Genomic DNA, 18930 nt, shown 5'->3' with positions numbered 1-18930 from the left:
GAGCATTAGTGTATATCAACCAAAAATTAAATATGCTTATGTGTGTTAAGGGTTTATACTTAAAATAACATTTTAGTTTTTTCTTTATTCTTACCTCAATTCCTATATTAATAGCTTTACCATCTTTAGGTCAACTATTGTTCACTGCCTTGAATCTATTGGGGAACTACTTCACATTCATTTGGAAGCAAGGGGAGGATGCATTATAAATAAAGAGTATATTCAGAGATGGGTGCAGGCTCTGTGGGTGGAGTTGGAAAGGTATATCAATGAGACCTTGGGCCAAAAAAGCTGTTGGCTGTCAGTGCCTGATAGCGCCGCAAACTGGCAGAGCTCACTTCTTTTTTTTTTTTTAACATCTTTATTGGAGTATAATTGCTTTACAATGGTGTGTTAGTTTCTGCTTTATAACAAAGTGAATCAGTTATACATATACATATGTTCCCATATCTCTTCCCTCTTGCATCTCCCTCCCTCCCACCCTCCCTATCCCACCCCTGTAGGTGATCACAAAGCACCGAGCTGATCTCCCTGTGCTATGCGGCTGCTTCCCAGTAGCTATCTATTTTACGTTTGGTAGTGTATATATGTCCATGCCACTCTCACTTTGTCACAGCTTACCCTTCCCCCTCCCCATATCCTCAAGTCCATTCTCTAGTAGGTCTGTGTCTTTATTCCCATCTTACCACTAGGTTCTTCATCTAAACCGATTTGCTCTGCACTTCTTGTTTTGTTTTCTGCTAATTCAAATCCTGCTTCAAAAAGTAAGTGTTCTTGATCAGAACTAAATAAAAATCCAACCTGACATGTCAGCTAAGGGAGGGAGAAATATCAAACAGCTGCTGGAGAGAGGGCTTGAGTGGTCCCTTCTCCAGCCTTGCTTTCTGTCCTAGTAATTGTTTTTTCCTGATTCAGCAAGAGGAATAAAGATGATTTGGGCGGGGCTCTTGTTTATTTTATATATGTTATATGTACTTACATATTTATTTGATCTGTATTTTCAAATCACAAAGGTAATATATTAAAAGAAAAAGAAGTTAACAATCCAGGAGTGTATAAAGTAAAAAAAAAAAAAAGGAAGTCCCCCTCCCCTGCTCCAATTGCATTCATTTTTTTTTAAGTTAAAGATTTTTTTTTATTGGAGTATAGTTGCTTTACAATATTGTGTTAATTTATACTGTACAACAAAGTGAATCAGCTATACGTATATATATGTATACATATATCCCCTCCTTTTTGGATTTCCTTCCCATTTAGGTCACCACAGAGCATTGAGTAGAGTTCCCTGTGCTATACAGTAGGTTCTCATTAGTTATCTGTTTTATACATAGTATCAATAGCGTATATGTGTCAATCCCAATCTCCCAATTCATCCCCCCCCCCTTTCCCCCTTGGTGTCCACACGTTTGTTCTCTACATCTGTGTCTCTATTTCTGCTTTGTAAATAAGGTTGTCTATACCAGTTTTATCAGATTCTACATATATGTGTTATTATATGATATTTGTTTTTCTCTTTCTGACTTACTTCACTCTGTATGGCAGTCTCTAGGTGCATCCATGTCTCTACAAATGACCCAATTTCGTTCCTTTTTATGGCTGAGTAATATTCCATTGTATATATGTACCACATCTTTTATTTTTTTGAATTTTTGAATTTTATTTTATTTATTTTTTTATACAGCAGGTTCTTATTAGTTATCCATTTTATACATATTAGTGTATATATGTCAATCCCAATCTCCCAATTCATCACACCACCACCCACCACCTGCCACTTTCCCCCGTTGGTGTCCATATGTTTGTTCTCTACATCTGTGTCTCTATTTCTGCCCTGCAAACCAGTTCATCTGTACCATTTTTCTAGGTTCCACATATATGCGTTAATGTACAGTATTTATTTTTCTCTTTCTGACTTACTTCACTCTGTATGACAGTCTCTAGATCCATCCACGTCTCTACAAATGACCCAATTTTGTTCCTTTTTATGGCTAAGTAATATTCCACTGTATATATGTACCACATCTTCTTTATCCATTCCTCTGTTGATGGACATTTAGGTTGCTTCCATGTCCTGGCTATTGTAAATAGTGCTGCAATGAACATTGGGGTGCATATGTCTTTTTTAATTCTTCTGGAGTCTTTTTCTATGCATCTCTAAGCATATTAGTGTATACAAGTGTACGTACACACTGAAACAACGGGATCACACTGCATGTTGTTCTGCAATTTGTTGTTTCCACTTAGTGCATCATGGACATCCCCCCACCTTAGCACTTCCAGATTTCCCTCTTTTTTGAACAACGGCAAGTTATTCCGTGAATGCGGCTCACTTTATTTGATCACTCCCTTAGGAATGGGCATTCGGTTGTCTCAACTTCTTTAGTTATAAACACGGCCACAGTGAGCAGCCTCACATGTGTGGCTTGGCACCTGGGTGCTGGTCTTTCTCGGGGATCCCTTCCCAGAGGTGGGGCTGCCAGGTCGAAGGGTGTGTGAGCTCTAGACTTCGGAGCCAGTGACCCTGTGTTCCGGTCAGGGTGGAGGTGTGAGCTCTGGCCTGACTTGGATGGAATCCTGTCTTGGTTTCCATGAGGCGGGCAAAGCAGCAGCACCCGGAGCCCTGGGCCTGGACAGAGCTAGTTAATGGGCATGATGCTTGTCCCAGCTGTTTCACCCTTTTCCAATTTATGAAGGTAACAAGTTTCAAATCTTGACTTTTGCTTCACTCCAGATGAATTCACAGAGAACTCCAGTATGCCAGGTCTGCTCCTAGAACAAGGCTGGTCTTCGTTTTCTTTCCCACTCCCCAACCACCTGCATTTGTTTTCCTTCTTGGTATTTTGTTAACCGTTGGACTTTAAAATTGCTGACAAGATCACAAGATTAGCCTTCTTTGAAAACGACTCCCACTGGCTTAGTTTAATTTGGTCAGTTTTGTGACCCCTTCCCCACTGAGCCCTTTCCTGGCCAAACTACCTTGGCCAAGGTTCCTTCCCAGGTGCACCGCAGCCCGGTGAGCTCATGGATTCCGCACTGACAGCTTCCCACAGTTTTGTTGAGGCAGGCAATGAGTCATGTACCAGGAGGTAGCAAGGGAGGCTGGCTGACCGCTGGGCACCCTCGTGACTTCATTGTCCTCACTTCTTTGTGTTCAGCAACAACTCATGTTAAGGGACTGAACAAGTCACTTAGATTTCTCACTTATACTTTTCCAAGTAGTTTTAATATTGGGCTCTGACATGTCTTAGGGGGAGGGGTTATTTTTCTAGACGCATTGCTCATGCCACTCTCCCTCCACCGCATCTCCCATCTCCTGCCCACCCTCCTCCTCACCATGGCAGGCGTCACTAATTGATTGAATCATTGATTGGTCCTGCCTCTTTCCCATAGAGCCAGAGGGCCTGGCACTCTAGGATTAGAGTTGGTACAACTGTGGGCCTAGTAAAACCTCCAAGGGCCACAGTTGAGAAGAAGGAGTGAGGGGAATGCAGAGATGAATGGTACCCAGATCTGTGAAATTCTTGGATTTCTAAAATGATAAAAGAAGATTGAGGCCTAGCACAGGATCACTAACCTTTTTTTTAAAAAATAAATTTATTTATTTTATTTATTTTATTTTTGGCTGCTTTGGGTCTTCATAGCTGCACGAGGGCTTTCTCTAGTTGTGGTAAGTGGGAGCTACTCTGTTGTGGTGCGCGGGCTTCTCATTGCAGTGGCTTCTTTTGTTGCGGAGCACGGGCTCTAGGCGCGCAGGCTTCAGTAGTTGCGGCACGTAGGCTCAGTAGCTGTGGCGCACGGGCTTAGTTGCTCCGCAGCATGTGGAATCTTCCCAGACAAGGGCTTGAACCCGTGTTCCCTGCATTGGCAGGCAGATCCTTAACCACTGTGCCATCAGGGAAGCCCCAGGATCGCTAACTTTTTGCTTTCCATATAAAGGGCATAAAAAGCTCCTCACAACCTATCGGATACAATCCCTGTTGTCATATAAAAGAATATTTTGATACCCCAAAAGTAGGAAAGGCATAATCTAAGAATAATGGAGAGTCCTTTAAATTGAAAGATTTTAGCTTTCTAAAAATTGAATGCATTGTTTTCTTTTTCCCATTTTACTGTGGACCGTTAAAAACTTGGTCATGGACCTAAATGCCATATAGGGACCTCTGTTATATATTCAGACTGCTAGAGGTTTTTTCTTTATATTTTGGTGGGGGGGGGGTCCTACAAAGCAAAAATTTAATTCCTTTAATCCAGGTGATACTGTTTATTGGTGTTGATGATGTGTTCTTGGATGAATATTTTGTTTCATTAATTTCATTATTTCCACATAATAGTACTGGTTGATCATTTTGCAGAATAACAAAAAGGGGTTTGTAGTACTCTGCTGATTGAATAAGGATCTGTTCTCAAGGCAACTCTCCTGTCCACTGTTGTTCACTCATTCTAGTTACTTGCTTTCCATCTGCTGTTACGGGCTGGGCACTGGGGTGCAGCAGTGAACTGGGCAGAGTCTCTGCCCTCTTGGAGCCCACATCACAGGGAAGAAAAAAATACATAGAAACAAATAATATAGATTCAGATTGTGTTGAGTGCCATAAGGAAAATAAAATAGTGTAACTGGAAAGAGAATGACTTTGGGAGGAAACTTTAGTTAAGGTATTGCAGCAAAGATGACTCTGGTGACGCCTGAGTTGAGGACATAGTCAGAGAAGATACAGAGAATAACATTCTAGAAAGAGGGACTAGTAAGTGCAGAGGCCCTGGGATGGAATGAAGTTGGTATACATGAGAGATGGAGAGAAGGCCAGAGGGGCAGAGAGTAAAGAAGAGAGGGGAAGCAGGTGAAGCAGGAATGTAGGCTGGGATCAGACCACATGGGGCTTATAAGACATGGCAAGGGCTTTGGAGTTTATTCTTATTGCAGTGGGCAGCCGTGGGGGGACTTCAGGCAGGAGAGGCGTTTGATCTGAATTTTGTATTGAGAGGATCACTCTGCATGTTTGGAGCACGGATTGTATGGGCAAGAATGCAAAGGCCACACACACACACTGGAATGGGTCTGGGAACCCTTGATCAGGGAAGAATGAAGAAATTCGTTGGTCTAGAAGGGAACAGGGGCACTCCCCTGTTCATAAAAAATAGAATTTGTGAAATTTCCTCCTCATTACTATTGTTTTGACTCTTCCTCACCTATACACTGGTCCTCTAAGTACCCCACAAATTCATTTCCTTTAAAACTATCTTGAAGCCACCTAAATGTTCAACAATAGAGGAAAGGTAGCATCTACCCAAGTGGAATGCTATGACCTATTATCTAGGAACATAGAATGCTATTTTTGTTGTAATGAAAATTGAAGAAAAGAATATACAGGTTTGTGAAAACACTTGATTACGATGATAAAAAATATGCATGTGAGAAAAAGACAGCAAAGAAATATACCAGAACTGTGGTGACGATTGTTTATAGCAGTGGATTATGCTAGGGTGACCAGAAATAACTTACATTTAAACCACAGTACTTCTGAGCACTCTTAAAATGTGTGTGTATGTGTGTGTGTGCTATTAATAATTACAGTGTGAGGAGTATAAACCAGGACTGTCCTGACTAACCCAGGGTATGTGGTCACCCTAATTATGGGTGGTAATTTTACTCCTCTGTTTTTCAAACTTCCTGAATTTTACTACTTTAAATTTAATTTGAACTAAAATATGTAAAAATAATTATTTTGCTTTAGAATATTTACTCTCGGAGGTCAGAGAACTTTTCTTTGGGCTCTTTTACTTAGACTGTCCTCCTGACCATGTGGAATGACTATGTTGGTCTCCTTCAAGTTGGGAGGCTTTCCAGTTGTGATCATTTTTCCCCCCTAGATTTTAATGCAGGAAGGAACCAGAATAGCACTTACAGATTCCAAGATGACCTTTTCCTGTGACTGATGAGATTATGACCCCAGTAGGTTCAAAATGACCCAAGGGCTTGCTTAGATTACTTGGCAGACCTGGTCTTCTTCTTCTTCTTCTTTTTTTTTTTTTTAATTTCCCAAAGCAGTTTTCAAATTAAATGTTAGTTTTGGGGATCTTCCTTTTAATTTCTTCTACTAAAGTGTTCCTAATATAAATTTATGTTTGACCGACTTGTATATAACCTTGTAGTAGTGAGCTGTAAAGATGGCAGTGTGGGCTTCCCTGGTGGCGCAGTGGTTGAGAATCTGCCTGCCAATGCAGGGGACATGGGTTCGAGCCCTGGTCTGGGAAGATCCCACATGCTGCGGAGCGGCTGGGCCCGTGAGCCACAATTACTGAGCCTGCGCGTCTGGAGCCTGTGCTCCGCAACAAGAGAGGCCGCGATAGTGAGAGGCCCGCGCACCGCGATGAAGAGTGGCCCCCGCTTGCCGCAACTAGAGAGGGCCCTTGCACAGAAACGAAGACCCAACACAAGCCATAAATAAATAAATAAATACAAATTAAAAAAATTAAAAAAAAAAAAGATGGCAGTGCATCGGCTCACACTTACAGTACCAGGAAATAAAATCAGAGACAGATTTTTAAAGTATGTGTAATCTTTTCAAACTAAATCTGTGTCAAGAATCAGTGCCGGGATTTCCCTGGTGGCATAGTGGATAGGAGTCCTCCTGCCAATGCAGGGGACATGGGTTCAAGCCCTGGTCCTGGTCTGGGAAGATCCCACATGCCGCGGAGCAACTAAGCCTGTGCGCCACAACTACTGAGCCTGCACTCTAGAGCCTGCGTGCCACAACTACTGAGCCCGCGTGCCACAGCTACTGAAGCCCGCATACCTAGAGCCCGTGCTCCGCCACAAGAGAAGCCACCGCAATGAGAAGCCCGCGCACTGAAACGAAGACCCAACGCGGCCAAAAAAAAAAAAAAAGAAGAAGAAAAAAAAGAATCAATGCCAAGGGATCATGGCACTGATACTTATCTGCATGGACTGTGGGAGAGAAGGTCGTACCGTCTAGTTAATGGTAAGACCAACAAATCAGTGATTCCTTTGCCTTTTAGCTTTTCCACCTTCAGATGCAAGAGAACGAAATACTCTGGTTAAGAAAACAGAGTGAACGTACTCCTCCAACTGTTCACTACCTTGTGAAAGAGGGAGGAACTTTATATATCAAACAAGACAGGCCAAGGACCTGGGCCAGGTGACAGGAAGCCGCATGTCCGATCCCACCTTTGCCTGGAGTCTCACTTTCCACCACTCCCTGGAGCCCAGCCACAGCGAGCCACTTCCTGTTCCCCAAAGTGGCTTGCAACTTCTTGCCTCCCTGGAGGTAAGCAGACTGTCCCCTCCACCTGGAACCCACCTCTGCCATCTTACCTCCATCCTTAGGGCAACACAACAGAAGCTTAAAGGGACGACCAGCATGGACACTGCAGCAAGACCGCCTGGGCTCAAATCTCAGTTCTGTCGCTTAGTAGCTGTATGACCTTTGACAAATGACTTGTTACCTTCTTGGTACTTCTGTTTTCCTAACTGTAAAAGGGGGATAATGTTCATATCTGCTTCATAGGGTTTTTATGAGGATATATGTAAAGTGCTTAGCACAGTGACTGTTGGTCAGAAGGACTCTCTGGGTCTTGGTTATTATTATTATCTTTTGAAGTCTGGCCTGTCGTATAAGCCTGTGTCCACTAACCAACATGGGATTTAGGGACTGTGGACCTAAGTTTGAGTCTGAACACTGCCCCTTATGTGTTGGGTGGCCTTGGATGGTTACTTAACTTCTTTGAATGTTGGTTTCCCCATCTGGAGCACAATATATCACATGGTTTCTGGGTGAGTCATGTGTGAACCATGTGTGAAGTGCCTGGCAGCACTTGACAACTGGAAGACAATCTATTTGTGTTATTTTCCGTCCTCCTCCCCCCATAGCACTCTGTTTATCACCTGATGCCTTGTACCTGCTTGGTTGCATCTCCTCCATTAGACTATATATTCCTTAGTTTTCTTTGTTTCTACACAGCATTGATTGATTCTTTTGTTTGTTTTCCTCATTCTTCTGTCCACTCAGTCATTTTCTTTATTCATGCATTCTCTCTCATTTGTTCAAAAATCATTTATGAGAAGTTGCTAAGTGTGTTGGGCCCAAGAATCTACCATTGTTCCAGCTCGGGTCCAGGAGAGAAATGACAAGAGCCTGAATTAGGCCAGTGACATTGGGGGCTGTGAGAAGGGAATGGACTTAGGAGGCATTGAGAGAGAGGATGGTCAGGGCTTGCTGACCAGCTGGATTTGGAAAGTAAGGGAAAGGAAGCAATCAAAGACAGCCTCTGGGATCTCACTTGAGTCAACGTGTGGATACTGACACCACTAACTAAAATGGGCGGCATAGGAGGTGGTAAATTGGCTGCATTTTGGAAGGGCCAGGAAGAGGTGTCATGTGACAACCAGCTTGGATTGGACACAGTCAGTTTGAGGTGCCTGAAGGATGTCTGGACCTGGATGTCCACTAGGAGGTTCTGATTGTGGACTCCTTTGCATGTGAGATGGGAGTGGTGGCCGAGACGGAGAAGAGTGTAGAGTGGAAGAGAAGAGGGCTGCCAGTGGCCCTTTGGGGAACTGCCCTGATTAAAGTGGAAGGTGACAGTGAGTCTGTGGCTTCTCCTGGGAAGCCACGTGTGGTTCCTCACCACAGAAACTGCTCATGTCCTCCGCCAACCACACACCGCTCACTGTCTGCAGGTCAAGACCAGCCTTTGGGGTGTCAGTGCGGAGGTGGGGAGAAGAATGCCCTCTTTCCCACGGGGGCCTCACTGCATCACCTGCAGGCCCTAAGCTGCAGCGAGTGTCTGTCTCCTTCCCCTGCAGCATGTCTCATAGAACCCTTCTTGAATAGATGCTGTGGTCCCTCTCTCTTAGCAACTGTGGCTCATCACTTTCTCTCTTGTCTGATTGGATATGCACAGATGAGGAAGCACACCAATAGCTACTTCCCCTCATACACACCTCTGCTGCTACTCCTGTGTCTGAGCCACTATCACCTCTGGTCTGCACCATGTCAGTAGCCTCCCAACGGGCCTCCCTGCTTCGGCTGTGGCCCCTGATAATCTATTCCCCACCCAGCAGCCAGAGGGATCCTGCTAACGCATAAGTCAGATTATGTCACTCCTCTGCTGGAAATGCTCCCATGGCTTCCAGATTCTTCACTGTGGTCCACAGGGCACCTGCCTCCCTCTCTGAGCTCCTCTCTCTCATCCCCCACACTCCATCTGACCACATGGCTTCCTTGGCTCCCCAGGTAAGCCAAGCTTGTTCCGCCTTGGGGCTTTGGCACGAGGTGATTGCTCCTCCTGGAGTGCTCTTTCCCCAGACTGCCTTGCACTGGCTCCCTCCTGCCTTTCAGGTTTCAGCTCAAATGTCACCTCCTCAGAGAAGCCTTCCCTGATGACCCGAATGTGAAGTCGTCCCCACCAAGTCCCCACCAAGTGATTGTGAATCACTATATTGTACACCTGTTCCATTTTCGTCATTAAGCTTGTTTATTATCTTTTTAAAAATTGAAGTACTGTTGATGTACAATAGTATATGTTACAGGTGTACAATATAGTGATTCACAATTTTTAAAGATTATGCTCCATTTATAGTTATTATAAAACATTGATTATATTGCCTGTGTTATACAATATATCCTTGTACCTTATTTATTTTATACCTAATAGTTTGTACCTCTTAATCCCCTACCCCTATATTGCCCCTCTCCCTTCCCTCTCCCCAATGGTAACCACTAATTTGTTCTTTATATCTGTGATTCTGTTTCTTTTTTGTTATATTCACTAGTTTTGTTGTATTTTTTCGATTACACGTATAAGTGATATCATATAGTATTTGTCTCTCTCCGTCTGACTTATTTCACTAAGCATAATACCTTCCGAGTCCATCCATGTTATTACAAATGGCAAAATTTCATTCTTTTTTTATGGCTGAGTTGTACATTTATTGGAGAACTTTCCTTCTCCTCCCATTCTGATGTAAGTGAAACCCGGGACCTGGGGTTGTTTTGTTTGTTGCCCCATCTCCAATGTCTGCAGCAGCGCCTGGTCTTTCATAGGTTGATGAATTAGGCAGGGCTGCCCATCTACACTGGGATGAGAAGAACCTGAGCTTGCTTGTTGGGGAAGGAGAAGGGACTAATGAAAAGAAAGAAGCTGTAGTTATTAAGGGGGTGGAATAATTGATGGGCTGAGGCCTTGGAGGAGGTCAGGGAGATAAGATCATGAAGACAAGAGAGAGTTTGATGCTTTTCTTTGAGACTAAGGGAAGTGGGTGAATATATGGGTAGATTTCAAGGCGGCAGAAGATCAAGATGAAGAGTGTAAACCTGATGGTCTTACTATCTGATGAAGTGGGAGATACAGTTATCAGATGATAGAGGAGGAGTAGACTGGGAGGAGGAAGGAGGCTGGGGATGAGAGATAATGGTCTGAAGCTGCTGGATGAGTGGAAAGACTCCTGAACCCTGGAGGGCTGCACTTAGGCTGGAACTCAGAACCTGGTGATGGAGCCTGTCACAGAACGACTGGATTTTTCTTCAGTATTGGATAGGACAAGAGAGAAAGTGGAGGAGGCAGAGCCTATGTTGATCCATGTTTGGGGGGCTGGCAGGTAGAAGGAGCTATGTGTCAATGGAGCAGGAAATAAAGGATGCTGGAGGGGGGAGAATATTTGAATGGTAGAAGGAAGTGAAGTCCAGAGGGAGAATAAGAAGGGTAGGATCAAAAGTTTTAGTGGCTTTTCATTCAAGTGGAAGAGCAATTTGGGTGAGAATGAGGAAGTGAGAAAAGGAAGGGTGGGAAGGTGGTGGTCAGAGGGGACTTTTTAGTTTTCCATTTCAAAGAACAGTTCCTGGTTGGGATGTAGCCACATGGTAAATACATTGTTGGTAAACAAAGTGTTAGGTCACAGGAATGAAGGAGAACAGGCTAAGGTGAGACCAGGGAATGTTAGGTCATTCTGTGAATGAGGTTCTCCTTGGAGGGATCAGGAAAAAGTGGGGAGGAACACACAGAGGAGGAGGTCCCTAAAAATGTAGAAATGAGGAGCAGGAGCCTGGAGAGAAGGAATTGATGCTAGGAAGTGAGGAGAAGGGAGTTAGTTGGTCCCATGCCTAGGTTCTGGGTACTTCTTGGTAGGTTACTGTCTGGAGATAACAGTGACCAGGGAAATTTGGTTTATCCTGGTCCTGAAAAACAGGAGGGCTGAGGAAATGAGCAGTTTTGACTTGGGAGGGTTACCATGGAAGGGGAGGGTGGAAGAACCAGGACCCAGCTAAGATAAAGCTACTGAGATAAGTGCAAATGTGGGATATTTGCTGGCTCTAGATTGAGGGTTCCAGGGGCATATTGGAAGGCAGGGTTAGGAGAGATGGCAGAAGGACAGGAGCCAGGTAGGGATGAGAGAACCCCAGGGGAGGGTTGATGCCTGGAGGGCCTTCAGCTTGGCAGACGTTGTGGTTTGCAGGATGAGTGACACTAGGGCCACGAATGAAGGGTTTCAGATAGTACTTTACTTTTCTTTTTTTAAGTGGCTTTGTTGTGATATCTGCATACTATACAATTTCCCAATTGCAGTGTACAATTCAGTGGTTTTTAGCATATTCACAGATACGTGCAACCATCATCACAGCCAATTTTAGAATATTTCACTACCTCATTTCACTGTCCTTTAGCTATCACCCTCTGTACCCCCAATCTCCACCTTTCCACCCACTCCACTCAAGCCCCAAGCAACCCAGAATCTCTTTTCTGTCTCTATAGAGTTCCCTATTCTGGACTTTCATGTGAATGGAAGTCATATAATATGTGGACTTTTGTGACTGGCTTCTCTCACTTACCATGGTGTTTTCAAGGTTTATCTCTGTTGTAGGATGTGTCAGTATTTCATTCTTTTTTATTGTCGGATAATACTCCATTGTATAGATATACCACACTTTGTCTATCCATTCGCCCATTACTGGACAGTTGGGTTGTTTCCACTTTTTGACTATTATGAATAATGCTGCTATTTATATACCAGTTTCTCTGTGGACATATGTGTATATACCTAAAATAGAATTGCCAGGTCAAATGGTAAACTATGTTTAATTGTTTGAGAAAATGCGAGTGTTTTCCAAAGTGGCTGCACCATTTTATATATCCACCAGCAATATATGACAGTTCCAATTTCTCTACATTCTTGCCAACATTTGTTATTATCTGACTTTTTGATTCTAGCCAGCCTACTGGGAGTGAAGTGGTATCTCACTGTGGTTTTGATTTGCTTTCCCCAATGACTAATGACATCAAGCATCTTTTTATGTGCCTATTGTCCATTTGTATATCTTCCTTGGAAGAATGTCTATTCAGGATCCTTTGCCCATTTTTGAATTGAGTTATTAGTCTTTTTATTATTTTTTCCAGCTTTATTGAGGTACAGTTGACAAATTTGTGAGGTATTTAAAGTGTACAATGTGATAATATGTGTATACGTTGTGAAAGGTTCCCCCACTGAGTTGATTAACACATCCACCACCTCACTTATTTACGTTTTATTTTTTTTTTTGGTGAGAACATTTAAATTCTACTCTCTTAGAAAATTTCAGTTATACAGTACAGTGTTATCAACTATAGTCACCATGTTATACATTAGATCCTTAAGTCTTTTTATTACTGAGTTGTAAGAGTTCTTTATATATTTTGGATAGTACAAGTTCCTTATCAGATAAACAATTTGCATATATTTTCTCCCATTCTGTGCGTTGACTTTTCACTTTCTTGATGGTATCCTTTGAAGCGCAAAAGTTTTTAATTTTTGTGAAGTCTAATTTATCTATTTTTTCTTTTATTGCTCATGCTTTTATTATATCTAAGAATCCTTTGCTAAATCCAAGGCCATGAAAATTTACCTGTTTTCTCCTAAGACTTCATAGTTTTTGCTCTTAACATTTAGGTCTTTGATCCATTTTGAGTTAATTTTTATATATGGTATAATGTAGGGGTCCAACTTAATTCTTGGCTATCCTCTTGTCCCAGCACCATTTATTAAAAAGACTGTTCTTTCCCCATTGAATGGTTTTGGTACCCTTGATGAAAACAGTTGATCATAGAAATATGGGTTTATTTTTGGACTCTCATTTCTATTCTGTTCGTCTATTTGTTTATCCTTGTGCCAGTCCCACACTGTCTTGAGTACTGTTGCTTTGTAGTGAGTTTTAAAATCAGGAAGTGAGAGTCCTCCTACTTTGTTCTTTTTCAAGGTTGTTTTGGCTGTTTTGGGTCCCTTGCAATTAGATGTGAATTTTAGAATCGGTTTGTCAATTTGTACAAAGAATTCAGCTGGGATTATGATAGATTGCACTGAATCTATAGATCATTTTGGGGAGAATTGCCATCTTAACAATGTTAAGTTTTCCAATCCATGAACACGGGATGTTTTTCCATTTATTTAGATCTTCTTTAATTTCTTTCAACAGTGTTTTGTAGTTTTCAGAGTATATGTTTTGCACTTTTGGTAAATTTAATCCTAGGTATTTTATTCTTTTGTTGCTTTTCTTCAGGTAGTGTTTTGATGGGAACTTTTGTGGTAATACTTTTGCAAAGTCTTCTTCTCAGGTGAAGGGGTAGGGTGAGTGGAGAGTTAAAAAAAATGTCTCTCCAACTGTTGGCTGGAGAGAGGAGCAGGGTATTTTCTGTCATTCTTTAGGAGGCTGTGTGTTTAGGTCTTTCACGGTCCTGTGGCAGGGCACTGAGGGATACATCAGCCTGCAAAGAACTCCATAAACCCAAAAGCTGATGGTTTTGTGTGGTGGGGGAGGAGAGTGAGTAGCTGAAGATTGATCACTCTTGGTTAATAGGAATACAATCCGATTGGACTAATTCACATTAATATTTAAGTTACTAATACCCCTCCCCCAACTTCTGAGATTTGTCTGCTTTTCTAAAAGGGGAAAATGAGTAGCCCAGATGAATCAGTAATAGGAGAAACTTAGTAGCATAAAAAAGGAAGGAGACCATTTGGGAAGTGTGAAAAGTATTTTTGGATTTGATCTGGGAGGTTAAGTTTCTTGTGAGGAAAGAAGATGTCACAGCACAAGTTAGGAAGTCCATTATTACCTGCCTGTCTGCTCTAGCGGTCTGCTCCTCTCTCCTACATCTGCTTTTTATGGCTATTTTCCTTCCTCTGTTTATCCTAGTTGTGTTTTGTTCTCCCCTCAGTGGCTCTCCTTAGCATGTGTATGAAGGGAGGTGGAGGTCAGGCCCAACATGCACATGCCTGTATCCGGAGCATCTGTAAGTCTAAGGTAGCACTTTTCCTAAATGCCACCAAAATGGTTGTGAGGCTAAAATTATATATATATATGTATATATATATATATATATTTTTTCTTTTTCTTGTCTCTGGATTTCAAACCCTAAATTTGTCCTAGCATCATATTCATGACTATAAATGGAACCCATTATAGAGATTATATCATAGAGATTAGCAAGTTAGTGGTTTCATTATTTTATGTGTTAGGAACCAGTATTTTTTTAGACTGCTAACCCTCTTTAATATATTTTTGTGTATGTGTGATAAATGCTGGAAAAATTTAATGGTAGTTTTATTTGTCTTTCCAACGTTCACTGAATTTCAGATTTCTGCTTTTTTTTCCATTTTCCATTTTGGTTTTGCCTTTTTAAAGTTCTAAGATCAGACTGAGGAAGAACAGCTTGGGCTTGATTTACACATGGTTCTGCACACCTTGCCGGCCCTCCTCAAAAGCGCATGACTGCCCCACTTCAGTCCATTCTCATGTTTGGTGTAGCTCTTTTTCCTTTTTCATTTTGGTTGAGCTCTTTTGATTGCACAAATTGGGATCTCCCTCAAGCTACATCAAGTACAGGGTTGCTTATTGTAAGGACACTGTGCATGGGAACCCAGGAGACACTGGGCACTTAAGCCACTGGGGAAGTAAGAACTCTGGGTTACGGCGCTGGCACCAGGCAGCCCTGCGGACATCAGCAGCTGAAGCCGGCTTCTGTAATTCAACTTTTCTGGTGGCCGGTTTCTTTAATATCTCAAGAGATCTTTTATTTACATCATGGCTTCTGTTTAAGTGTAAGCTCTGGTCCCTTAGAACTCCAGTTAAGACATCGTTATCTCTCCCTTTTCTCATCATCATTTCCTAGCTTCAGGACCCAGAGAACTGCCAAGTCTTGGTGTTTCCTAGTCTAAATGCTGGGAGGGAGCTGGTGTCCAGCCGTCCCTGCTTTCCATGCCAGGCCGTGCCTCAGGCACCTGGCTAACCTGTACATGGGCTTCCCTGGAGCCCGATGCCCATCACTGATGCTGTTTCCTGTGTCCGAGGAGGGCCCCACAGGTGATAGAAAACAGGGCTACCTGTAGAACTACCCCTCCAGCAAGACCCTGGCCAAGAACTTCCCCCTAGGGGAGATTTGGGAGGGCTATACCACCGCCCCCCCCCGCCCCTGTCCCCACTACAGACCTGCAAAGGACATAGGTAGCACTGAGAGCAGGTCTGGGAAAAACTGGCACTAAATTAAATTTTGAATTTTAAATAATACCACTGATGGCATATCCTTATACAGATGAAAGTAAGAAGCCAGTGATTTTTTTAATTTAAATAGAAAAATTGCTGAACATTTAGGAGGAAATGAAACAAACACTGAAAGTGAAATTAGCTATTGTTTTTTTTTTTGGAGGGGGGAATAATAAAAGTAATTGAATACATTGTTTACTATCTTTTTAAAAATATATGGTTTTCTGGGAGTTCCCTGGTGGTCCAGTGGTTAGGACTTGGTGCTTCCACTGCCGTAAGCCTGGGTTCAATCCCTGGTTGGGGAACTAAGATCCTGCACGCCAAGCCATATGGCCAAAAAAGAAAAGAAATCCATATATATTTTTTTTTTTTTTTCTTTTTTTCCCCCCACTTTCTTATTGGGATGTAGTTGATTTACGTTTCAGGTGTACAAAGTGATTCAGTCATATATACACACACACACACATACACACACACACACAGATTTTTTCAGATTCTTTTCCATTATAGGTTATTACAAGATATTGATATACTTTCCTGTGCTATACAGTATCCTTGTTGTCTACCTATTTCATATATAGTAGTGTGTATCTGTTAATACCAAATTCCCAATTTATCCCCCCCCCGACTTTGGTAACTGTAAGTTTGCTTTCTATGTCTGTGAGTCTATTTCTGTTTTGTAAATAAGTTCATTTGTATCATCTTTTAAGATTCTGAATATAAGTGATATCATTATGGTTTTCTTACTTTAACAGACGCATTGTAAACTTTTGGAAAAATACAGAAAAGAAGGAAATAAAACAGAAGTGACCACTGTTGACTTGTCAAATGTAGGTTTCGGTTCTTAAATAAATAAGTAAAGAAATAAAAACATATGTAAAAAGATCACTTAATACTTCTTGAACAGTTCCTATCATTTAATATTCTTCTGTAACATAATTTGGAATGGCTACAAGGTGGTCTCTTATGCAGCCCTACCATAATTCACTTTTCCTAGTGTACTACTTATGGACATTTAGGTTTCTATTTTATTTGATTTTTTAAATGAAAAATACTGCATCGTGAACATTTATACAAAAATTATTTGCACATGTCTGACCAGTTTTTTTAGGTTGAGATTCCAGATGTGGAATAATTGAGTCAAAGAACATAAGCAATTTCAAAATGCTTTTGAAACATATGGCCAAATTGTTTTTGAGAAATATTGAAATAGCTCACATTCCTACCAGCAGCATTCAGTTCCATTTCCCATGATGCTTGCCAGCAATGGATATCATTGAAGAAACATTCTAATTTGATAGACAGAAATATGGCATCTCATTTTTATTTGCACTTACAGCAAGGTTAAACACTTGAAATAGATTATTGACCTTTTTATCAAAAAAAATGTTATTTTTAATTGTGGTAAGAAACATAGAATTTATCGTCTTGCCTGTTTTAAGCGTACAGTTCAATAGTGTTGAGTATATTCACATTGTTGTGTAACAAATCTCCAGATCTTTGAAACTGAAACCCTATACCCATTAAACAAGAACTCGCCATTTCCCCTTCCTCCCAGCCCTGGCAAACCACCGTTCTACTTTCTGTTTCTATGAATTTGACTACTTCAGAAACCTCATAAAGTAAGTGTAATCATAAAATATTTGTCTTTTTGTGTTTGGGTTATTTCACTTAGCATAATGTCCTCAAGGTTCATCCATGTTGTAGAGTGTGTCAGAATTTCCTTCCTTTTAAAGGCTGAATGGTATTCCATTGTGTATACACACACCACATTTTGCTTATCCCTCGTTTGTTGATGGACACTTGATTTGCTTCCTCCTCTTGGCTGTTATGAATAACGCTGCTATGAACATGGGTGTGCAAATGTCTCTTTGAGATCCTGCTTTCCACTCTTTTAGATATATACCCGGAAGTGGGATTACTGGATCATAAGGTAATTCTACTTTAATTTTTTTAGGAACCTCCATACTATTTTCTATAGCAGCTACACCATTTTACATTCCCACCCACCAGCACAAAGGTTCCAATTTCTCTATATCCTCACCAATACTTGTTTTCTGTTTTTTTGGTAGTAGCTATCCTTATGGATGTGAGGTGATATTGAGTATATTTCATAAGCTTTTTGGCCATTTGTACATTACCTTTGGAGAAATATCTATTCAGGTCCTTTGCCCATTTTAAAAATCAGGTTGTTTTCTTGTTGAGTTTGACCTTTATTGTCGTTGTTTTGTGAACTGATTGTTAGTAACCTTTGTTCACTTTTCTACAGGAATATTCTTTGCTATGGATTTGTAAGAGCTTTCCACAAATTAAGAAATATTAATACTTTGTCATACATATTATAAATATTATTATTATGTGACATTTGTCTTTAAATCCCTTTTCAAACATACAGCAGGTTTAAATTTTCATATGGTCATGTCTATCACTGTTTTCTCAAGTTCTTTGTATTGTTTTTATGTTTATGTGAGGGTAGGGAGATGTTTACTAACCATACTACTAGGACCAATTCCTCTCGGTGTCCTAGAGGACTCCTTGGGGACTTCAGTGCCCTAGGGAGCATGATGGCCACAGCATAAACTCCCTGGCATGACCAGCCTTTCCCCTGTGAGGCAGTGAGCTGGTGAGACACAGGCATGGCAGAACACGGCTCTCTTCTCTGTGCACACTCGAGGAGCCGCAGGCACAGGACTGGTGCAGTGGGAGGAAGTTCTCCCTTTGAAGGGTGGGCACGAAGCTTTTGAGAACCCCAGATCAACACAGCTACTGGATGCCCCTGGAAGTAGCCACCCCCCGCCCACCACTTCTTTTTTTTTTTTTTTTTTAAAGAGCTATTCTTTTTTTTTTTTAAATTAATTAATTATTTTTTTGGTTGTGTTGGGTCTTCGTTTCTGTGCGAGGGCTTTCTCTAGTTGTGGCAAGCGGGGGCCACTCTTCATCGCGGTGCACGGGCCTCTCACTATCGTGGCCTCTTTTGTTGCGGAGCACAGGCTCCAGACGCGCAGGCTCAGTAGTCGTGGCTCACAGGCCTAGTTGCTCCGCGGCATGTGGGATCTTCCCAGACCAGGGCTCGAACCCGTGTCCCCTGCATTTGCAGGCAGATTCTCAACCACTGCACCACCAGGGAAGCCCCCCCCCCCCCCACTTCTTAGATACCTCTGAGAGTGACCCAGGCTATTCGGCCAACTCCCCTTGGACCCTCTCAGGTGCTCCCTGGGGTTCCTATCTCACACCCTTTCCCCCACCTCAGTACCAAGGCTCTTGTCTAACTGTCTATAAAATAACCCTCTCTGGAGGCAGAATTGTAATAGGAAAGGAACCAGGTAAGTGATGCCATTCCCCAAGCACGGGTGTCCCGTAGTGGAGTCTCTTCTCTAAGACTAGGCAGGAAGCAGTGTCA

The 18930-nt window shown here is 42.0% G+C and overlaps 1 protein-coding gene across 2 annotated transcripts in view; it reads left to right on the top strand.

Moving 5' to 3' along the window:
* SNX10 (sorting nexin 10) overlaps positions 1-18930 on the top strand; it is a 76227-nt gene that overhangs the window by 26000 nt on the left and 31297 nt on the right. Inside the window, exon 1 of one of the 2 annotated variants that reach the window (XM_036864321.1) lies at positions 9234-9254. The exons of the other annotated variant lie outside the window; for it this stretch is intronic. The gene's annotated coding sequence lies outside the window, so the exon portion shown is untranslated. Of the gene's footprint in view, positions 1-9233; positions 9255-18930 lie in introns of those variants that run through there. 2 annotated transcript variants of the gene reach the window in all.

This window comes from Balaenoptera musculus, chromosome 9, assembly GCF_009873245.2.
Source record: "Balaenoptera musculus isolate JJ_BM4_2016_0621 chromosome 9, mBalMus1.pri.v3, whole genome shotgun sequence".
Classification (NCBI taxonomy): Eukaryota; Metazoa; Chordata; class Mammalia; order Artiodactyla; family Balaenopteridae; genus Balaenoptera; species Balaenoptera musculus.
The sequence above is the reverse complement of the archived record's forward strand: the minus strand, read 5'-3'. Positions and strand labels throughout refer to the sequence as shown.